The sequence below is a fragment of the Lissotriton helveticus genome, chromosome 3_1 (assembly GCF_964261635.1).
Source record: "Lissotriton helveticus chromosome 3_1, aLisHel1.1, whole genome shotgun sequence".
Taxonomy (NCBI): domain Eukaryota; kingdom Metazoa; phylum Chordata; class Amphibia; order Caudata; family Salamandridae; genus Lissotriton; species Lissotriton helveticus.
In genome coordinates, this window is record NC_136061.1 from 694,686,517 (window position 1) to 694,708,706 (window position 22,190).

A 22,190-nucleotide genomic window follows, 5' to 3' on the forward strand; every position below is an offset into this window, starting at 1 on the left:
CCGAGACAGAAATACCAATTCGTGGCAATTACAACTGCCGAACGGAGTTTGCGGTTTACGTCCAGACATGCACCTGCGGTCTGCGCTATGTGGGCAGTACCGGGGCTCAGGTGCATGTCAGGATACTGCAGCACCTTCGTGCCATTGTGAACCACGATGGTGCCTATCCAGTGGCGCGTCATTTTAACAGCAGACACAACAGGGATCTGTCGTGTCTTACATATTATGTAATTGATGCTGTTGCCCCACTCCGACGCGGTGGCGACCGCGATAAATTATTATGCCGAATGGAAACGCGGTATATTATCAAGCTCGACAGCAAACAACCCAATGGGTTGAACGCGACAGAGGATATGCATAATTTTTTGTAGAGGTGTCGATCAAGCGCATACACGCGAAATGGGTTTTTGTAATCTCAGTAATACAGGTTTCAGCTCTTATGTTATAAAATATAGAGTACTGAAGTATATACGTCTTGGACATTATGTAATCCATAATAATGCACTCATTTTTTGTGATCTGCAGTCCGATTTCTGTTTTTAAATTGGCTGTTCAGGTTTTTGAACAAGGCAGTCTTTTAAATAATCATTGGTTTAAAAGAAATTTCTTTAGGTGGTTTATTTACACTGCGAATATATTTGAGCACTTTTTTCACTCTTTGTACATACAATTTTTTGTAAATAGTTCCAAATATTTATGAAATATAAAGTTTATAATGTATAAATTTTAAATAAATATATAGGACTGTAGCTCAATATCATGGTTACACACTGAGGTGCATTTTGGTGACATATCCCCCTTTCTTTCACAAGTTCTGCCAAGCTCTGTATCAATTTTTTAACGGTACTGTGGCCAATTTCAACACGTAAACCTTTTTTTAACGCCTTATATATCTTTGATTGTTCTATTTTTGACTGTAAACTTATGAAGGTGTGAATTGTGCATTTAAGCATATCATATGAATAATCAATTTATGGACAATTTTTTATGCATTTGTGCAGTTAAGATATGCAAACTTTTAAAGTATTTGTACAGTAATATATATAAATTTCCAAGAATTTGCAATCAGCACGATGGAATTATCATCAGGTGTTATTTTTGATAAATGGTTTTAAATGTGTTACATGTAACTACAATTTACAATGTCAAATAGGTACTGTGACTTTAAAATGTTGAAATCAGGCTGTAGGCTGAACTATGTGATGCACGTGTGGTAGGTGTGGCCCGTAGGTGGGGTCAGAACCACAAACATAAAAGAAAACTCCAAACAAGAATGTGGTGTGTGAACAAGAGTACGCTAGTACTCGAAACGTTACATTTTTGAAAGGCTCGTGAACAAATACAACTTGCCTGGATATCGTGGGGTCTGCCTCTTCTTTCGCCGCTTGTGTGTGGAGGTCTGAAGATTGCGCTATATATATATATATATATATATATATATCTATGCTTTGCAAAGTTCCAAAATAATAGTGCCCTCGGTCCGCAAAATCATACACAAAGCTTCTGCTGCTCCAAGGGTGTTTATTGAACTAACAACATGTTTCGGCTGCGGGCAGCCTTGATCACGTGACGCACTGGCACATGTTTGCTCCTGATAAGTGCTTGTACTCTATCCTAAACTGTTTTTATAGCAGAACTGAGAAGCACAGGTACTCTCCTTTTCAAATTACTCAGTCCCAGACCATTTAAAGCATTGCTAAAGCCACAACAAATCGCTAGTTTAAGTGAGCGCATGTGTGCATTGTCAATTTAAATAAATGTGGAAAAATACTGGCTGTAGCGTCGTCTTTTACTTGTGGCAAAAATAAATGCGGAAAAATACAGAAAAAATGCCCAAAAAATAAATATGGATAAATACAGACGGAAATGGCAAAAAAATAAATACCATAAAACCGGGGGCACTAGTTATAATTTAATAAGATTGGAGATAAAAGGAAGACCCAGCTCGTCATGACAGGCATAAGAAGGTAAGCTGGCTGGCACCGATAAAATATATCTTAAAAAAGAGTTTTCCACAGTTTGTGTAGGGAGAGTAATAACAAACCCCATACTTCCGCCCGTACATTGCAGTAGCGGTGCATTTGGCCTTGTAGATTTGGATGAGTTTGCCTGGCGGTTTCCTACCTAGCTTTCTTGAGAAAGATGCCAGGGCAGCTGTTGTCTTAATAAGTGCCAGTTTTTTTGCAAGAATAGTTTGAGCCCACGAATCGCCTTGATTAAATAAAATACAGAGATTAGAAAAATTCTTTGTCTGTACTAATTTTTGTCTTTCCACAACATGCTTTTCATCCTCTGAGCCCCACAGCCACAGCTCATGGTAAAAGTCTTAGCAATATTAATATTAAGGCCAAGGTCCTTCATAAAATCAGTAAAGCTACCTAAAACCCTCTAGAGACCTATTTGAGTTCTTGACACTAATACTGTCATCCGCGTAGAGGAGAGCAGGTAGAGGACGTCCATTCACAGAGGGAAAATCTTGATTGTTCCTAAGGAGTGCTTGGCACAATCCATTAATATACAATTTAAAAAGAAAGGGGGCCAGCACACAGCAGTGCATGGCGGAGGTGCAAGTTACCACCTCCACCCCCGAATATCCTTGGAATACTTCCCTGCGATGGCCAGGGCTGATCCGGGCTTTCGCTGATGGAGATTTTGCTTGGCTACAGCAGCTAGTGAGAAGCCTGGAATGACTGCCGCCAGTGGAGCTCAAGCATCATTCCAAATCTCAGTTGAGCTTCACAGGCAGCTGAGAGGAGAAGGCGATGCTGCCGGCTTGTATTCCCCGAGTGATTCCTGATGACCCGGGAGAGAGCGGTGAGTTCCTTGGCTTTCGCCTCTCGCTTCCCGTGATTGAGATTGACTTCCTCCCCGATTGGTGTTTGGGATTTGATGGAACGGAATATCCTCCATTTCATTTTGTTCTGGAGGTCGATGTGCCTGCAACCTGAGCCCTCCACCTTGGTGGCGTGGATCAGATTCTCAGCTCTCCGCTGGAAGCCGGTTTTTGTCATTGTTTGGCCGGACTGCATCCCGCCTTTTGACGATCTCCCCTTAACAAGAGGATTACTCCCTATCGATGACGATGATCCGTCTGAGTCAGTCACTTCGCCCCCCTCCTCTGGCCCTATCCACAGCCAGGATGCTCCAGCGTGGTGAGCGAGGCCAACCCCGGGTGCCGTGGATTCCATGTCCCTGACCGGTCTAACGGGTTTATTGACCTTGACTATTGAGGGACTCCTAATGTTTATTTAATTTTTTTATTTTTTTATTTGAAAGGTTTTATATAGCGCTGGCTAGACCCAGAGGTATCAGAGCGCTTTACATGAGTATCAGACCATAGTTACAGGTTACATCGTTACAAAGGTTACACAGTTATTAGTGCATAGCTACATAGTTACATGTTAGGACGAGACAAGCAGTAAGGACAATATGCGTAAGCGAAAAAGCAGGCAAGGGGAGAGATTCAGTGGAGAGGGGGTAGGAGCAGGGGAAGTAGACAGCGAATGAAGGAGGGAAAGAGGAGGGGGAAGGTGAGAGACACAGTATGAATGAAGAGGGGTAAAGTGACGGGGGCACAAACCGGTAGAGGAATAATAGCTGCGTCCAAAATCCAGTAAGCTGTGATCCCAGGGGAAGTGGTATCATTCCCCCAACTCCATTGCGAGAGGCTCGCTTTACGCAGTGGACTATCTCAGAGGGGTCTCTGAGACTCCAAGGCTTACCTACTGGATCCTTTCCCAAAAAGGGGAGAGGGAGTGGGAGCCATACCATACCTCAACTGTGAGTGGCCCCCTTGGCGCTGAGGACTCTCTCAGACGGATCACGGAGACTCCAGAGTATAAGTAATTGGATCTTTCCCCAACAAGGGGAGAAGGAGTGCTTAGTTAAAGGGCACATGGGATAGGGGGCTAGGCGGCGTAACAGGCAATGGGGGAGATTAAGTGGAGAGGGGATAGGGGCAGAGGAAGAAGACAAAGAATGAAAGAGGGAAAGCGGTAGGGGAGGGTGAGAGAGAGTATGAGGTTCCATTGACGCAGTGTACTCTCATAGGGGTCTCTGAGACTCCAAGGCCTACCTACTGAATCCTTCCCCCACAAGGGGAAAGGGAGTGCTTTGGTAAGGGGCGCATACCATGCCTCTGCTGTGCATGGTTCCCTTGACGCTGTGGACTCTCTGAGAGGGGTCACTGAGACTCCAGAGTAAGAATATTGGATCTTTCGCCAACAAGGGGAGAAGGAGTGCTTAGTCAAAGAACGACAAGGGACAGGGGGCTAGGAGGCGGGTCGGAACTGGCAGGTCAACAGAGGGGAAACAAACGGCAAAAGAAAATCGCATTAATAACAAAAAGATAACACATTCAATACCAAGGTAAATTAGCGATCCAGAAAAAGACAGGATCCACGAAAGGCAAGGGTCAGGGAAGACAAAGAGAGGGAGTCAGCAAGTTGAAGAGTCTCACAAGGAAGAGATACGGATAGCAGAAAAGGAAATGTATATGCTGTACAGTCACTCAGGAAAGAGATGCAAACTGGAAAGGTCAGAATCACAAAATAGTGATATTAAGTACAAAGAACTACTACATTTACTAGGGGTTAGAGTTGTAACCATGCAAAATAGTAAATTCACGCAGGGTTCCATCTTCACAACGATTAGGCTGAAAACGATTGCATATTACTTTTCACCAGAGTGAACTGAGAAATAAGATATCCAAGGGGGTAGAGAGAGGGAGGGGAAGGAGGGGAGGGAGAGGAGATAGGTGATAGGAGAGACCGGGACCTAGGGGGGGAGAAAGAGATAAGGCCGTTCAGCCGAGGAGCAATTTCTGAGGGTCGGCAGGATGAAGTCCAACGGACAGAGGGAGAGGACAAGAAACAACAAAATGCTGGCTCCGTTCGCAATCTGCCATTTCGTTCCGTCAGTTCCCAGACACATCCCTGGACCGTCACTTTGAGGCATCTCCAACTATGCGGTGATAGGGTAAACTAAGCAGTCACATGTGTGGGATAAATGCGGATGAAGAAACTCTAAGGAAGCAATCTGTGTCTATAAATCCTCAGAGGGAAGGCAGTTCAGGCAGGCCGATTCATACAAAAAACCTCAGAGGGTAGTCAGTTCAGGCAGGTCATTTCATACAATGCCATAAAGGAAATATTCACCATCAACAATGCGGAAATGGGGTAACAAAGTAAAAAATGTTGCGCATGTCTGCACGTATTAGGGAAACTTCGGCAGACAGAGTCAGCCCTGTTCTCCAATGACGTCCGAACTGTTGTAATGGCTGTCATTCTATCGTGAAGAGTAAGCTCTGGCGACTCTTCCCCTGCTGTTGTTCTGGCTGGTCTTCCGCTTCTTGGTCTCTTTGACCCGCTCTAACTGTTTTCATTGCCTGTATGCCTGACTTATCCGTTGTCCAGCTACGGGCTCAATTCCCCTCCCCCACCACCTTATATGTTCTTCTCTGACTTCCTCTTGTGTTTTTCTTTGTTCCCTTGTAACCTACAACTTGTGTAACTTGATTTTTTTACTCAATTTCTATGTAAAGTGCTCTGATACCTCTGGGTCTAGCTAGCGCTATATAAAACTACAAATACATAAATAAATAAATAAATAAACCTTACCGAACCCCGCTCTTAACATGAAAGGCAGATGTGAGCTCGCCCCCCAGACCAAAACGCACGCTCACCAGTGCACCACTATACTGGTGCCTTAAAAAGAGAGTAATATGAGGATCAACCAGGAGAATCTCCCACAGCCTATCATGTCTTACAGAGTCAAAGGCCGCAGGAAGGTCAATATAAAATAGATAAAAACGCCCTTTCATGATTCTCATATATTTACCCACCAGTAAGGCCAAATTTAAACTCTACTCAATCGTTCTCAATCGTTCTCTGAAACATACTGTATATCAGTTAGAACCGAGCTCTCTTCTGCCCAGGCTTACAGGCGTTCCAAGATAACCAGTCCTGGTACCTTGACCAAAGAATCTAATAAGGGGATAGGCCTGGAACATCCGGGATCATCTCGGTCTCCTTTTTTAAAGATTGGGATGATGATGGATTCCGTAAATCTTTGGCATAGAGGCCATACAACTGGCTTTAATAACTTGTGTTCTAATTGGCCAAAGGACGATATTTGACTTAAACAGATCCACAGGTACTCCTACAGGGCCAGGCGCCTTACCGCTCTGGCTCGCTGACAGAGCTCTTTCCACTTCCTCCAAGCTGAACTGTAGATCTACGTAATCAGTGGGCTCCACTGACATATCACTAACTGGAAGGTAAGAGTTCGTGTGCCCATTATACACCTTTGAAAAGGGTTTGATCCATAACTCCTCGGATCTTGCCTGCCTGACCGTAGGAAGGTTTCTGGGCTGCCTGCACAGCTCCTGCTTTAGGTTGGTAAGTGCACGTGTACATTTTGTGGTGAACCACCCCTTTTTTTTAACCTTATTGCGGGATTGCACAAATAATAACTTCCTAACCCCAGCTGCTATTTGCTAAAAAGACAATAAAATACCATCATGTGGGGCCAATTCACTCAGGCAGTTTTCAAAGGCACTTTTACATTTTGTTATTAGCTGATTTGTAACAGCAACAGGATCGACCTTTGTCCACCGCAGGGTGTACCGATTGGTTCTGTTAAGTATTACCTTTCCCGTCATTTCTGTAGCATCATCGGCCCTAACAAACCTATGTGATGGCAAATTGACCTCTAGGCATGAGGGTAAATGGCCACTCATGGGATTGTCACCCACCATAAAGGAATGCAACCTGGGTGCATAGTTAAGTGAGACCAGTATAAAATCTATTATTGAGGATAAGCCTCTTCAATTGAATGTATAAGGCATAGGAAAATGTCTAGACAATAAATCGTTCACAAAACCAAGCTCAGTACTCACTATCGGCTCATTAAACATCTCCCCCGTTGGTGTATGACAAAAATGGGTGCTACATAAACCCTCTTCATCAGTATTACCCCAAATCCTATTATCCTCATGTGGAAAAAATTGACCAAGATAGTACAATGGGTCAGACTTTGGTGTAATTTTGCCAGCTGATAGTAGCTATTCCCCAACTTTAGATCTATTTTATCCATTGCAAGCTTATTTGGAATATACATACAAAGCCCACCCTTTGCTCTACCCCCTTGTTCCTTCACTACAGGCGTGTGGAGTGTTTTAAATCCATTTATATGAATTGGTTCTCTGACCCATGTTTCCTGTAAATATGTCCTGATTAGAGATAAAATCACACCATATTTGATTATTTGTCTTATTGCGCAGCCTTGCAATATTCCAGGACATAACCTTGCATGGCAAACAATCACCACTGAGTGTAATTCTCGGGGAGCCAAACTCAGAGGGGGGGGGCTACCAATACGGGGTAGTGCTTGAACCTGGGTTGATGAATTGTACTGTTCCAATGAGTGACTAAAGTTCTACTCATGGTACCTTTCTCACTGGATTCCCTTTCGTTTGTCACATAAGGTGACCTGAGAGCTGAGGTCTCTTGTTCTAGAGTGCAGTCATTTAATGATGCTACAACCTCACATCCCCTGGAAAGGCCCACATTATCATTTAGGCCCCCATTTACAGGTGCCAGTCAGTCATTATCCTTTAAGGACATCGAAGTAGTGGCTGACTGGAATAACATACCTATGCTGTCTCAAACCCCAATCTCTATCTACCCCTGGTATATACTGTGGGAGTCCATGTGGTATATAGAAAAAACCCAGGGGTAGAATATTAATCCCCGTAGTGCTGACTGGCCAGTAGCCCACCCTATCTGATATGGTTCGAACCATGTCTGGTGACCCAAATGTTAAAACTACACAGTCGCCCTCTAGTGACTTTTTGGAGCTTCCTACCCAACCAATTCGCCGTGCCATCTTAAACTCAGCGAAAAGCGTGTTTGATAATCCTGTCCTTGCGCTCAATAAGTGCAGCGGTTTATTTCTTAGTGTTGACCAATGTTCTATAGCTCAGCATGGCAAAGAAGGGATAATAAATAAGTGCAGTGGTTCATTTCTTAGTGTTGACCAATGTTCTATAGCTCCGCATGGCAAAGGAGGGACATTGGCCAACACAATGGTACAAGGCGTTGCTTCTGGGGGGAAATGCAAAGTATTTGAACAGGGCAAGTTACCCAGGGGCTGTTTTTGCTGTTTTGGGTCACTTAAAGACTGGGCTCCCTCCCTACGTACGTTGTTATACCTGGCAGGGAGGGGCTCTTTTTGAATGTTCACCAGTCGCACTTGGATGCTAGGTGTACTCTGCACTGTATCTACTTGCTTACAAATGAGGGGTGTTTCTCCTGTTTACTGCGTTCCAGGGCCGACCAAGTTGTGTGGTTTGGGTGAAGAGTCCAAAGAAACAGTTTGGGGTGCTTTCCTGTTTCCATGCCCAGAAACATCAGACTGAATAGTCATAGCCCCCTTATTCCTGTTAGGCAGAACAGACTTAGTTCTACATTGGCATGTATGAGTCAGATGAGGGAGGGTACTAGCCGCAAGCTTTTCCAGTTGATCTATGCTCGCTTCCAATTGTGATAACTTGAGTATCAGCGGGTTCAATAAAGCTGAAACAACCAAACCCAATTTTGTCCAAAACTCCCCGTTGTCATTGTCCTGAGGCGGGGTTATAATTATTGGAGTGGAATCCTTATGGCCAGATTAGGTTCCAGACAAGACTCCTTCTCCACGGGTTTAGTTTTACTGCCTCTCTTTGGGAGGGGGTGAGTTTGTCTATTGGAACCCTGCCCCTTTCTTTTCCTGGACAGGGGTACAGGAGTACTCGCCTGGCTAATTTGAAATTTTTGACCCCTAGTTGTTACCTTTGTTACCTTTGGCCTGGTTGAAATGTCACTTGCCTTAGGAGCATCAGTGGACTCTGACTTGGGTACCAAAATATGCAGCTTGTTAGTCGGGGGAGAATTGGGTTGAGAATTAATGTGCTCTACAGGGGCAGACATTACAAGCTGACTTAGCGGGGGTTGTGGCTCCAAAATCAGTCTGCCCTCAGTGAGTGCAATTTAACGATTAAGGGCAGACTCAGCCCTTAATAGAAATGTGTCCAAAGTCCCCACAACTCCCTGACCTATTAGTGATTGACGTTTACTCATTATTTTCTGTACCATTTACCAGTATTAACACTTTTTGAAATAAAAGCGTTATACCTTCATATCTTGCTGTTACAGTCCAAACAAAGGTCCATAAAGAGTCCACTAGGTCTGAGATAACAATAACGTGGCCCAGCCCGGCCTCCTCCTGCCTCTGACGGGATGGAGTCCCCAGGAGAAAAGTGCGGCGTGCGTTGGCCCCAAAGTGCAGCGTGCTGTTCCATGCAGTGTTCCTTTTATAGAAAATTCATGACTACCCATTCGATGACATCAAGCTTGAGGGATCAGCAGCAGGCACCAGGGAGAGGAACAGAGAGTATGAAATGGCATGTAAGGAGCAAATTTGTTGCCCAGATAGTGGGGGCAGTGCAGCTGATAACTCTATGAAATGGCGAAGCAAAGTTAAATGTAATCCTTTTTTCCACAACAAACCAGTACAATTTTTCAAGATGAGGTTAATTGTACAATGACAGACGAGATGTTGGAGAAGACACTGAGCACAGTTTTGGAAAATTCACAAACATGTAGTCAAGTACTTAGGGAGACTAATGTAAAAAAGCATTGCAAGAGTCAATCCTCAAAATAATGGCGGATCCTATTACCAGTTGCATTCCCTCCAGATGCAGGGAGGGGGAGACTTTAAGTGTTTTGAGAATTAGAAAACATGCTAAAATGACATTGTAAATTTAGGGTAGAAAAGATGGGAGTCCTAACTGGTGGAGCATAAATATGAGTATGTGATGGTCAACATTGTTAAAGGTATCTAGATCTAGGAGAATTAGTGCCCAATCACCTCCAACATCTAGAGCCAATCGATTGCCATGCAACAGCTCCTACAGTCCGGATTTTTCATTGCTGTCTTGTACTTTTAGTAGTATTATCCAATTATGAATAGAGGACTAAAAGTATAAGAGTTCTTGAAAAATCTGGACTGGATGAGCTACTCAAGCATGGACCTAGGGAACGTTAGAGCTCTTTACGACAAAGTGCCCACAGCTAAGCACTGGATCCCATTGTGGGAAATGGCATTCTGGGTTCATGGACAACTCTTTAATGTACGGCTGTTGCTCTCCCTGTTAACTCTTTGATAAAAGTTCCAAAGGTTTCTCAGAGCTGGGGAACAGTATTGACTTTTTAGGCACCAGAGAAAAGTTCAATTTTAGGACAGAATGGCATGATGCCTTTTACTTCACCTTACCTCCATCTTGTCCTTTGGACTCAACGTGCATGTCCATTGAACCACCCAACACCAACAAAACAGCATTTATACAACAGTCTGTGGAGAAAATATTTCCATCAAAAGCAAATCTTCTGTGCTTAAAGCTTCTTAGGCGAAGGGCAAATGAAACCAAATACAGACACAGACAAGAGCGTTACACTATTAACAAAAAGTATAGCGTAAATGCAACTTTGATAACAAATACATTTCCTACCCTACACCAACCTTCTTGCAGGTTAGGATAATATAGACTCCTCTGGTGGGTCTAGAAAAAACACGTCCGCAATTATTCATTCAAGCAGTGAACATCAGAAGTATCAGGCAACTGTGCTTTCCCAATGCAGTGTTTTAATCTTTCATGTACTAGAGATTTCTCCCTCTGCTTGGTTGCAGTTTCAGGCCAGAACAATTCTTGTTTTGTTATAACAACACTTATTAGTTTTATAAGACACAGAGCAATATCAAATATTGTTACTTCGTAAAGGGGGCCCCAGTAATTGCACTTGTAGTCTGCCTCCCTCAATCCATTCTACCCCCTTAGTTTTGCATAGTTGAAGTGCACAGTCCATAGTACTCCCACCGTTTCCCCAATATCTTCTGATATTTCTTGGGGCATCCACAGGCAACCTAAATAGGTTCCTCCAATTTAGCAGAACGGTAGGTGCCTGACTTCCATTGCCTCAGTGGTGGAGCCTCTCGTGACTTCCAGTATATGGCTATGTCTCTCTTAGCTAATATAATGCCCAAGCCCACCAGAGTACGGTTTCTCTTGGTCCACCCAGCTTCAATCACAGGGCCAAGGGGTGTAACTTTGGGGGAGGCTTCTAGAGTCTCACTTAACACTAGTGACAGGGTCTTAAATATGGATTGCCTTTATTGCTGAATAGTAGGCTACCTCCAGACCATGTGGTAGGAATCCCTAACCTCCCCCAGGCATCTTGTGCTCACAGAGTCTGATAATCTATGAATTTCCACAGGCTTTTAGGGGTGAAGTTGAGGAGCCCGGCGATGATGGGTCTGGCCAGGGCAGGGGACAGACATCCAATGATTGATGTGTCCTTTCCACAACAAACAACTTGGAGAACCAAACAGGGCCAAACAGTGAAACAGCATGTCTTCTACAAATGTTTCCATTTTACCAGTGTTTGTCGATTAAGCAACTTCATGATGCACATATTATGTTGCCTGGATCTGGCCTGAGTCTTCATATTGTGCTTTTATGAGCATTAGCCCTTTATCCATTTGTAGTATCTTTTTCCTGTCACAGCGCTTGGAATACCCTCTTGTGGAGATCCTTTGCTCCACTTCATTTAACTGGTGTTCCTGTCTGTCTACTTTCGATGCCATAGAGCATATGAGGGTATTGAGCGCATCAATCTTCTCAATTGAGAAAATACTTTTATGCATTATTTTGAGTAGTGTTTTCATGTCAGTATCCACGTCAGTGTTCACCTGTACCCCTTCTCCCAAGTTCCCATGTGCTGGTTTCCGACTCAAATAATAGATTGGGCTGTTTGGAGTTTGGTATTTCCCCCCCATTTAATATATTGTGAAACATCGCAGAGCCTGTAGTCACTTTCTTAAGCAGTTTGTATTTAGGATTTCTCCCCAGTAGGAATGCCAGGCAGCTCACAACTGACTGTTTATCCTGTGTGTGTTGGCACACTGTTGGGGTGCAGAGCGCTGTCCTGCCTAAGTCACTTTTACTGTAATGAGACCTGCTATTCACAAGCGAATGTAGGGACAAGATCTTGACAGGTATAATGTGCAGGTCCAATATGTAGAAGGACGAGTGTCACCCTTTGTATATTTAGTGGGTTGTCGGTCTTTCAGTGTAGCCAGGTAAAGTTTCAAGCCCTTTCAAGGGATTGCCCGGGTGGTATTGGGCCGCAAGACAGATGTTTCCATCTGTTTTTAACAGTAAGTGCTTATGTGGTGTGATGTGACGCTTGCGCTCGGCTGTACATTCCCGCCATTGTTATGACTGGGTCGAAGGTTCTGCAATTGCAACCACAGATTCTGAGCTGGCTCCACTCCCGCAGTGATTGCCGTCCCACTCCCTAATAAAAGCCGCTCCCAGTGCCACTACTCACGGTGTCATCCGCCTGCCGTTGCCAACCACTTCCAGCTAACCTTGGCCTGCAGTCCAAGGCACTCTCCATGTCAGCTCGACTTCACCTTTAGCCCGATTGCTGATTCCAGTCTGAGGCACACCCTGACTGCCATTTTGGGTCTCCAGAGGGAGAGACCCACCCGGCGGTGCCACGGGTGACCAGCCGCCACTCGCCGCAATCCAACGACAGCAATCTGTCCCCAAGGTTTTCACACACCATGAGCCATGTATTTTGAGGTCATGACTCAGCCATGGGATCTTTCCCGCACCACTTACAGACAGGAGATCGGGCAGGTCCTCTTTGAAGCTCTCTAGTTCCGGAGTGGACCAAAGCCGTCTCCAGTATAGCAGTGGACGATTCGAAACAATATCCTGTATAGGGACTAATCCAAGATCGAACCTGAGGGGAGTTAAGGGGGTGCTCCTGGGGAGTGCTGGTATCTTCCGCCCTGCCAGGCTGGGGGAATCCAAGTCCCTAGCCCCCGCTAGGTGTGCGATCAACCCGTTGAGATATAGGGAAAAGAGCATAGGGGCTAGGACACACCCCTGTCTCTCGCCTTTATCAACAGGGAACGGGGTCGACAGCTCCCCACCTTTTCCAAACCTGACCCTGGCATAGTTGCCCTCATGCATTCGTCTTAGAAGATCACACAAATAGGTCGGGGCACCCAGCTCCGAAAGCAGGGCCCAAAGCTTGTCCCTATTAACTAAGTCGAATGCGGACCAAAGGTCCACAAAGATCAAGAACAGACTACCTGCCCCTAAAACAACAGTCCTCCAGTATATAAGCTGGAGCCTGAACAGTTGGTCGATCGTAGATACTCCCGCCCGGAATCCTGCCTACAGGGAGGTTAGGATGTGGTGGTCATCCATCCAGTTCTGCAACCTGGACAGTAGGACTCGAGCGAAGAGCTTCTGTAATACGTCGATCAAGCTGATGGGCCGGTAGTTTGCAGGGTCGAGAGGCGAAGCCTTCTTATATATGGGGATAATTTCCGCACCCAGCCATGTACTGGGGATATCCAGACCCTGCATAATGGCATTAAACAGGACACACATGTAGGGCGCCCAGACCCTTTGTTTGGACCGGTATCAATCAATCAATCATGGACATTTATAAAGCGCACTACTTACCCGGAGGGTCTCAAGGCGCTTGGGGGGGGGGGGGGTGCCGCTACTGCTCGAACAGCCAGGTCTTGAGCTTCTTCCTGAAGGAAAGGTGGTCTTGGGTCAGGCGCAGGTCGGTCGGGAGGGAGTTCCAGGTCTTGGCGGCCAGGTGGGAGAAGGACCTTCCTCCTGTTGTCGATCTGCGGATGCGGGGGACGGCGGCGAGGGCGTGACTGGCTGATCGGAGGTGGCGTTTGGGAGCGTAGAAGTTGATGCGGTTGTTGAGGTAGCTCGGGCCTTGGTCGTGTAGGGCTTTGTGTGCGTGGGTGAGGAGACGGAAGGTGATTCTCTTGTTGACGGGGAGCCAGTGCAGGTCTCTCAGATGTCCGGAGATGTGGCTGCGTCGGGGGATGTCGAGGATGAGTCTGGCTGAGGCGTTCTGGATCCGCTGGAGTCTCTTCTGGAGCTTGGCGGTGGTTCCGGCGTAGAGGGCGTTGCCGTAGTCCAGTCGGCTGGTGACGAGGGCCTGGGTGACCAGGGATTCTTTCCAGGCCTGGAGCTTTCCCAGCGGCCAGGCTTTTAAGCGCTGCATTAACTTCCAGCAATGTGCAAGGATAGTTGACTTGAGTTGTACCCCTCAAGGGCACAGAAGCCAATGGTCTTGTTAATTCCTTTGCAGCAGCTGAATCGTCTAAGGGACCAAGCGAGTATAGGGGTTTGAAATGGGCAAGCCACGTATCCTCACTGAGGTTGGGTAGAATGGCTGACGTCTCTGCCGCCGATCCCCCCCGGACCAGGTTCCAGAAGCATCTATAGTCCCGGGCAGCAAGAGCCCTGCTCACCTTATCCCATCTATCCACCTCCCATTCAGATTTGACCTCTGTAACTAAGATTTTATAGTTTTGTCTAGCCTTCCTAATCCGTCTGGGTGACCCCATTTTTACCTCTTTTACCAGGATAGTTTTCGCCACCCTACAGTTTTTATTACACCAGTGTTGTTCGTTCTTCTGGGCCCCGGACCTACCAGGCTTAGAGGTATAGAAATAATCTACCAGTGCGGAAAGAAGCTCATTATGAATGTGCTGGAGGGCCAAGAGACTTGATGGGTCTAAGTTAGGCCCTGTCATGTCACTGGCCGCTAATAGGGCCCCTGCTACGTGATTATAGATTTCCACTAACGTATCCGGGGCTAATGCCACCTTCGCCCAGCGAATTCGTCTACCTCCCACCATTTGCAGGTAATTCTCATTATGTGAGGGTTCCACTGCAGTCTGTATATTATGTGCACCTAAATGGGTTGCCAATTCCAGCGTTAGAAGATTATGGTCGCTCTCGACCCTGGGGATTACCCTAAACATTTTTACTTTTGCCCAGTATTCCACGTTGACCAGGATGTAGTCTATTGTGGTGCTTCTGTCTGGTCTGTTAAAAGTGTTAGCACCCGGTATGTCTGGTAACAATCTACCATTGCATGCCCTAAGGGAATTAGTTACAACCAAATTGTTGATTGCAAGGACCAATGGCGATAGTCGCTTTACTGGATACATGTGGCATTCAAACATTGACCAAGTGTCGTCCTCCTCGGTCGTGACCGTGGGAATCCCCCCGAGTGTCTCAAAGTGACAGATAAAGTCTGCACCTATCACCTTGTTGTAGGAGGGGAAGGATGAGAGTAATGCCTCCAGGGCCTCTAGGGTTGATAATCCTAGCTTGAGTGGAATCGGGCGTAAGTAAATATTAATCACGGCCACCACCGAGGCATCCTTAAGTGTGAGAAGAATACAAAGGATGTCTGAACTATGTGTATCAACTATCTTAACTGAGCACCCCAGGTGCACTGCTACCCAAATACACAATCCTCCTGATGGTCTTCCCCTGAGACCCTGCACTGCCGGTATATGATAGGACGCGAATCCTACCCTAAATGGTGCGGACAGGAGCCAGGTTTCCTGGAATAGGCATACGTCGTAGCCGTCCATCAGGTCTCCCCACTCCGGGATCGGCAATTTTGCCCCCAGCCCTGCGATGTTCCAGGACCCAATCAGAGAATGACTATAGGATCCCTGACCGTTGGGGGATTCTGGGTGTAAGTCAAGGGGTGGTAATAAGCCGCCCTGACAGACACTCGACTCCCGACCCCCCAGAAGCATTCAAGATCATTGGTGACCATGGGGATAAAATGCCGACCTCTATGGGGCACTGATTTAGATCCTCAGGCCCTATTTTGCTATTAGTTAAATCTAGCCCTGAATTACCCAGAGTCAATCAATGGTTTGGAGGTAAAGGCTTCCACAAATGCTCCTCATGTCGAGCATGTAAATTTGGGCAGAACATCACCCATTACAGCACTCCATTCTCCGAGACAGAAATACCAATTCGTGGCAATTACAACTGCCGAACGGAGTTTGCGGTTTACGTCCAGACATGCACCTGCGGTCTGCGCTATGTGGGCAGTACCGGGGCTCAGGTGCATGTCAGGATACTGCAGCACCTTCGTGCCATTGTGAACCACGATGGTGCCTATCCAGTGGCGCGTCATTTTAACAGCAGACACAACAGGGATCTGTCGTGTCTTACATATTATGTAATTGATGCTGTTGCCCCACTCCGACGCGGTGGCGACCGCGATAAATTATTATGCCGAATGGAAACGCGGTATATTATCAAGCTCGACAGCAAACAACCCAATGGGTTGAACGCGACAGAGGATATGCATAATTTTTTGTAGAGGTGTCGATCAAGCGCATACACGCGAAATGGGTTTTTGTAATCTCAGTAATACAGGTTTCAGCTCTTATGTTATAAAATATAGAGTACTGAAGTATATACGTCTTGGACATTATGTAATCCATAATAATGCACTCATTTTTTGTGATCTGCAGTCCGATTTCTGTTTTTAAATTGGCTGTTCAGGTTTTTGAACAAGGCAGTCTTTTAAATAATCATTGGTTTAAAAGAAATTTCTTTAGGTGGTTTATTTACACTGCGAATATATTTGAGCACTTTTTTCACTCTTTGTACATACAATTTTTTGTAAATAGTTCCAAATATTTATGAAATATAAAGTTTATAATGTATAAATTTTAAATAAATATATAGGACTGTAGCTCAATATCATGGTTACACACTGAGGTGCATTTTGGTGACATATCCCCCTTTCTTTCACAAGTTCTGCCAAGCTCTGTATCAATTTTTTAACGGTACTGTGGCCAATTTCAACACGTAAACCTTTTTTTAACGCCTTATATATCTTTGATTGTTCTATTTTTGACTGTAAACTTATGAAGGTGTGAATTGTGCATTTAAGCATATCATATGAATAATCAATTTATGGACAATTTTTTATGCATTTGTGCAGTTAAGATATGCAAACTTTTAAAGTATTTGTACAGTAATATATATAAATTTCCAAGAATTTGCAATCAGCACGATGGAATTATCATCAGGTGTTATTTTTGATAAATGGTTTTAAATGTGTTACATGTAACTACAATTTACAATGTCAAATAGGTACTGTGACTTTAAAATGTTGAAATCAGGCTGTAGGCTGAACTATGTGATGCACGTGTGGTAGGTGTGGCCCGTAGGTGGGGTCAGAACCACAAACATAAAAGAAAACTCCAAACAAGAATGTGGTGTGTGAACAAGAGTACGCTAGTACTCGAAACGTTACATTTTTGAAAGGCTCGTGAACAAATACAACTTGCCTGGATATCGTGGGGTCTGCCTCTTCTTTCGCCGCTTGTGTGTGGAGGTCTGAAGATTGCGCTATATATATATATATATATATATATATATCTATGCTTTGCAAAGTTCCAAAATAATAGTGCCCTCGGTCCGCAAAATCATACACAAAGCTTCTGCTGCTCCAAGGGTGTTTATTGAACTAACAACATGTTTCGGCTGCGGGCAGCCTTGATCACGTGACGCACTGGCACATGTTTGCTCCTGATAAGTGCTTGTACTCTATCCTAAACTGTTTTTATAGCAGAACTGAGAAGCACAGGTACTCTCCTTTTCAAATTACTCAGTCCCAGACCATTTAAAGCATTGCTAAAGCCACAACAAATCGCTAGTTTAAGTGAGCGCATGTGTGCATTGTCAATTTAAATAAATGTGGAAAAATACTGGCTGTAGCGTCGTCTTTTACTTGTGGCAAAAATAAATGCGGAAAAATACAGAAAAAATGCCCAAAAAATAAATATGGATAAATACAGACGGAAATGGCAAAAAAATAAATACCATAAAACCGGGGGCACTAGTTATAATTTAATAAGATTGGAGATAAAAGGAAGACCCAGCTCGTCATGACAGGCATAAGAAGGTAAGCTGGCTGGCACCGATAAAATATATCTTAAAAAAGAGTTTTCCACAGTTTGTGTAGGGAGAGTAATAACAAACCCCATACTTCCGCCCGTACATTGCAGTAGCGGTGCATTTGGCCTTGTAGATTTGGATGAGTTTGCCTGGCGGTTTCCTACCTAGCTTTCTTGAGAAAGATGCCAGGGCAGCTGTTGTCTTAATAAGTGCCAGTTTTTTTGCAAGAATAGTTTGAGCCCACGAATCGCCTTGATTAAATAAAATACAGAGATTAGAAAAATTCTTTGTCTGTACTAATTTTTGTCTTTCCACAACATGCTTTTCATCCTCTGAGCCCCACAGCCACAGCTCATGGTAAAAGTCTTAGCAATATTAATATTAAGGCCAAGGTCCTTCATAAAATCAGTAAAGCTACCTAAAACCCTCTAGAGACCTATTTGAGTTCTTGACACTAATACTGTCATCCGCGTAGAGGAGAGCAGGTAGAGGACGTCCATTCACAGAGGGAAAATCTTGATTGTTCCTAAGGAGTGCTTGGCACAATCCATTAATATACAATTTAAAAAGAAAGGGGGCCAGCACACAGCAGTGCATGGCGGAGGTGCAAGTTACCACCTCCACCCCCGAATATCCTTGGAATACTTCCCTGCGATGGCCAGGGCTGATCCGGGCTTTCGCTGATGGAGATTTTGCTTGGCTACAGCAGCTAGTGAGAAGCCTGGAATGACTGCCGCCAGTGGAGCTCAAGCATCATTCCAAATCTCAGTTGAGCTTCACAGGCAGCTGAGAGGAGAAGGCGATGCTGCCGGCTTGTATTCCCCGAGTGATTCCTGATGACCCGGGAGAGAGCGGTGAGTTCCTTGGCTTTCGCCTCTCGCTTCCCGTGATTGAGATTGACTTCCTCCCCGATTGGTGTTTGGGATTTGATGGAACGGAATATCCTCCATTTCATTTTGTTCTGGAGGTCGATGTGCCTGCAACCTGAGCCCTCCACCTTGGTGGCGTGGATCAGATTCTCAGCTCTCCGCTGGAAGCCGGTTTTTGTCATTGTTTGGCCGGACTGCATCCCGCCTTTTGACGATCTCCCCTTAACAAGAGGATTACTCCCTATCGATGACGATGATCCGTCTGAGTCAGTCACTTCGCCCCCCTCCTCTGGCCCTATCCACAGCCAGGATGCTCCAGCGTGGTGAGCGAGGCCAACCCCGGGTGCCGTGGATTCCATGTCCCTGACCGGTCTAACGGGTTTATTGACCTTGACTATTGAGGGACTCCTAATGTTTATTTAATTTTTTTATTTTTTTATTTGAAAGGTTTTATATAGCGCTGGCTAGACCCAGAGGTATCAGAGCGCTTTACATGAGTATCAGACCATAGTTACAGGTTACATCGTTACAAAGGTTACACAGTTATTAGTGCATAGCTACATAGTTACATGTTAGGACGAGACAAGCAGTAAGGACAATATGCGTAAGCGAAAAAGCAGGCAAGGGGAGAGATTCAGTGGAGAGGGGGTAGGAGCAGGGGAAGTAGACAGCGAATGAAGGAGGGAAAGAGGAGGGGGAAGGTGAGAGACACAGTATGAATGAAGAGGGGTAAAGTGACGGGGGCACAAACCGGTAGAGGAATAATAGCTGCGTCCAAAATCCAGTAAGCTGTGATCCCAGGGGAAGTGGTATCATTCCCCCAACTCCATTGCGAGAGGCTCGCTTTACGCAGTGGACTATCTCAGAGGGGTCTCTGAGACTCCAAGGCTTACCTACTGGATCCTTTCCCAAAAAGGGGAGAGGGAGTGGGAGCCATACCATACCTCAACTGTGAGTGGCCCCCTTGGCGCTGAGGACTCTCTCAGACGGATCACGGAGACTCCAGAGTATAAGTAATTGGATCTTTCCCCAACAAGGGGAGAAGGAGTGCTTAGTTAAAGGGCACATGGGATAGGGGGCTAGGCGGCGTAACAGGCAATGGGGGAGATTAAGTGGAGAGGGGATAGGGGCAGAGGAAGAAGACAAAGAATGAAAGAGGGAAAGCGGTAGGGGAGGGTGAGAGAGAGTATGAGGTTCCATTGACGCAGTGTACTCTCATAGGGGTCTCTGAGACTCCAAGGCCTACCTACTGAATCCTTCCCCCACAAGGGGAAAGGGAGTGCTTTGGTAAGGGGCGCATACCATGCCTCTGCTGTGCATGGTTCCCTTGACGCTGTGGACTCTCTGAGAGGGGTCACTGAGACTCCAGAGTAAGAATATTGGATCTTTCGCCAACAAGGGGAGAAGGAGTGCTTAGTCAAAGAACGACAAGGGACAGGGGGCTAGGAGGCGGGTCGGAACTGGCAGGTCAACAGAGGGGAAACAAACGGCAAAAGAAAATCGCATTAATAACAAAAAGATAACACATTCAATACCAAGGTAAATTAGCGATCCAGAAAAAGACAGGATCCACGAAAGGCAAGGGTCAGGGAAGACAAAGAGAGGGAGTCAGCAAGTTGAAGAGTCTCACAAGGAAGAGATACGGATAGCAGAAAAGGAAATGTATATGCTGTACAGTCACTCAGGAAAGAGATGCAAACTGGAAAGGTCAGAATCACAAAATAGTGATATTAAGTACAAAGAACTACTACATTTACTAGGGGTTAGAGTTGTAACCATGCAAAATAGTAAATTCACGCAGGGTTCCATCTTCACAACGATTAGGCTGAAAACGATTGCATATTACTTTTCACCAGAGTGAACTGAGAAATAAGATATCCAAGGGGGTAGAGAGAGGGAGGGGAAGGAGGGGAGGGAGAGGAGATAGGTGATAGGAGAGACCGGGACCTAGGGGGGGAGAAAGAGATAAGGCCGTTCAGCCGAGGAGCAATTTCTGAGGGTCGGCAGGATGAAGTCCAACGGACAGAGGGAGAGGACAAGAAACAACAAAATGCTGGCTCCGTTCGCAATCTGCCATTTCGTTCCGTCAGTTCCCAGACACATCCCTGGACCGTCACTTTGAGGCATCTCCAACTATGCGGTGATAGGGTAAACTAAGCAGTCACATGTGTGGGATAAATGCGGATGAAGAAACTCTAAGGAAGCAATCTGTGTCTATAAATCCTCAGAGGGAAGGCAGTTCAGGCAGGCCGATTCATACAAAAAACCTCAGAGGGTAGTCAGTTCAGGCAGGTCATTTCATACAATGCCATAAAGGAAATATTCACCATCAACAATGCGGAAATGGGGTAACAAAGTAAAAAATGTTGCGCATGTCTGCACGTATTAGGGAAACTTCGGCAGACAGAGTCAGCCCTGTTCTCCAATGACGTCCGAACTGTTGTAATGGCTGTCATTCTATCGTGAAGAGTAAGCTCTGGCGACTCTTCCCCTGCTGTTGTTCTGGCTGGTCTTCCGCTTCTTGGTCTCTTTGACCCGCTCTAACTGTTTTCATTGCCTGTATGCCTGACTTATCCGTTGTCCAGCTACGGGCTCAATTCCCCTCCCCCACCACCTTATATGTTCTTCTCTGACTTCCTCTTGTGTTTTTCTTTGTTCCCTTGTAACCTACAACTTGTGTAACTTGATTTTTTTACTCAATTTCTATGTAAAGTGCTCTGATACCTCTGGGTCTAGCTAGCGCTATATAAAACTACAAATACATAAATAAATAAATAAATAAACCTTACCGAACCCCGCTCTTAACATGAAAGGCAGATGTGAGCTCGCCCCCCAGACCAAAACGCACGCTCACCAGTGCACCACTATACTGGTGCCTTAAAAAGAGAGTAATATGAGGATCAACCAGGAGAATCTCCCACAGCCTATCATGTCTTACAGAGTCAAAGGCCGCAGGAAGGTCAATATAAAATAGATAAAAACGCCCTTTCATGATTCTCATATATTTACCCACCAGTAAGGCCAAATTTAAACTCTACTCAATCGTTCTCAATCGTTCTCTGAAACATACTGTATATCAGTTAGAACCGAGCTCTCTTCTGCCCAGGCTTACAGGCGTTCCAAGATAACCAGTCCTGGTACCTTGACCAAAGAATCTAATAAGGGGATAGGCCTGGAACATCCGGGATCATCTCGGTCTCCTTTTTTAAAGATTGGGATGATGATGGATTCCGTAAATCTTTGGCATAGAGGCCATACAACTGGCTTTAATAACTTGTGTTCTAATTGGCCAAAGGACGATATTTGACTTAAACAGATCCACAGGTACTCCTACAGGGCCAGGCGCCTTACCGCTCTGGCTCGCTGACAGAGCTCTTTCCACTTCCTCCAAGCTGAACTGTAGATCTACGTAATCAGTGGGCTCCACTGACATATCACTAACTGGAAGG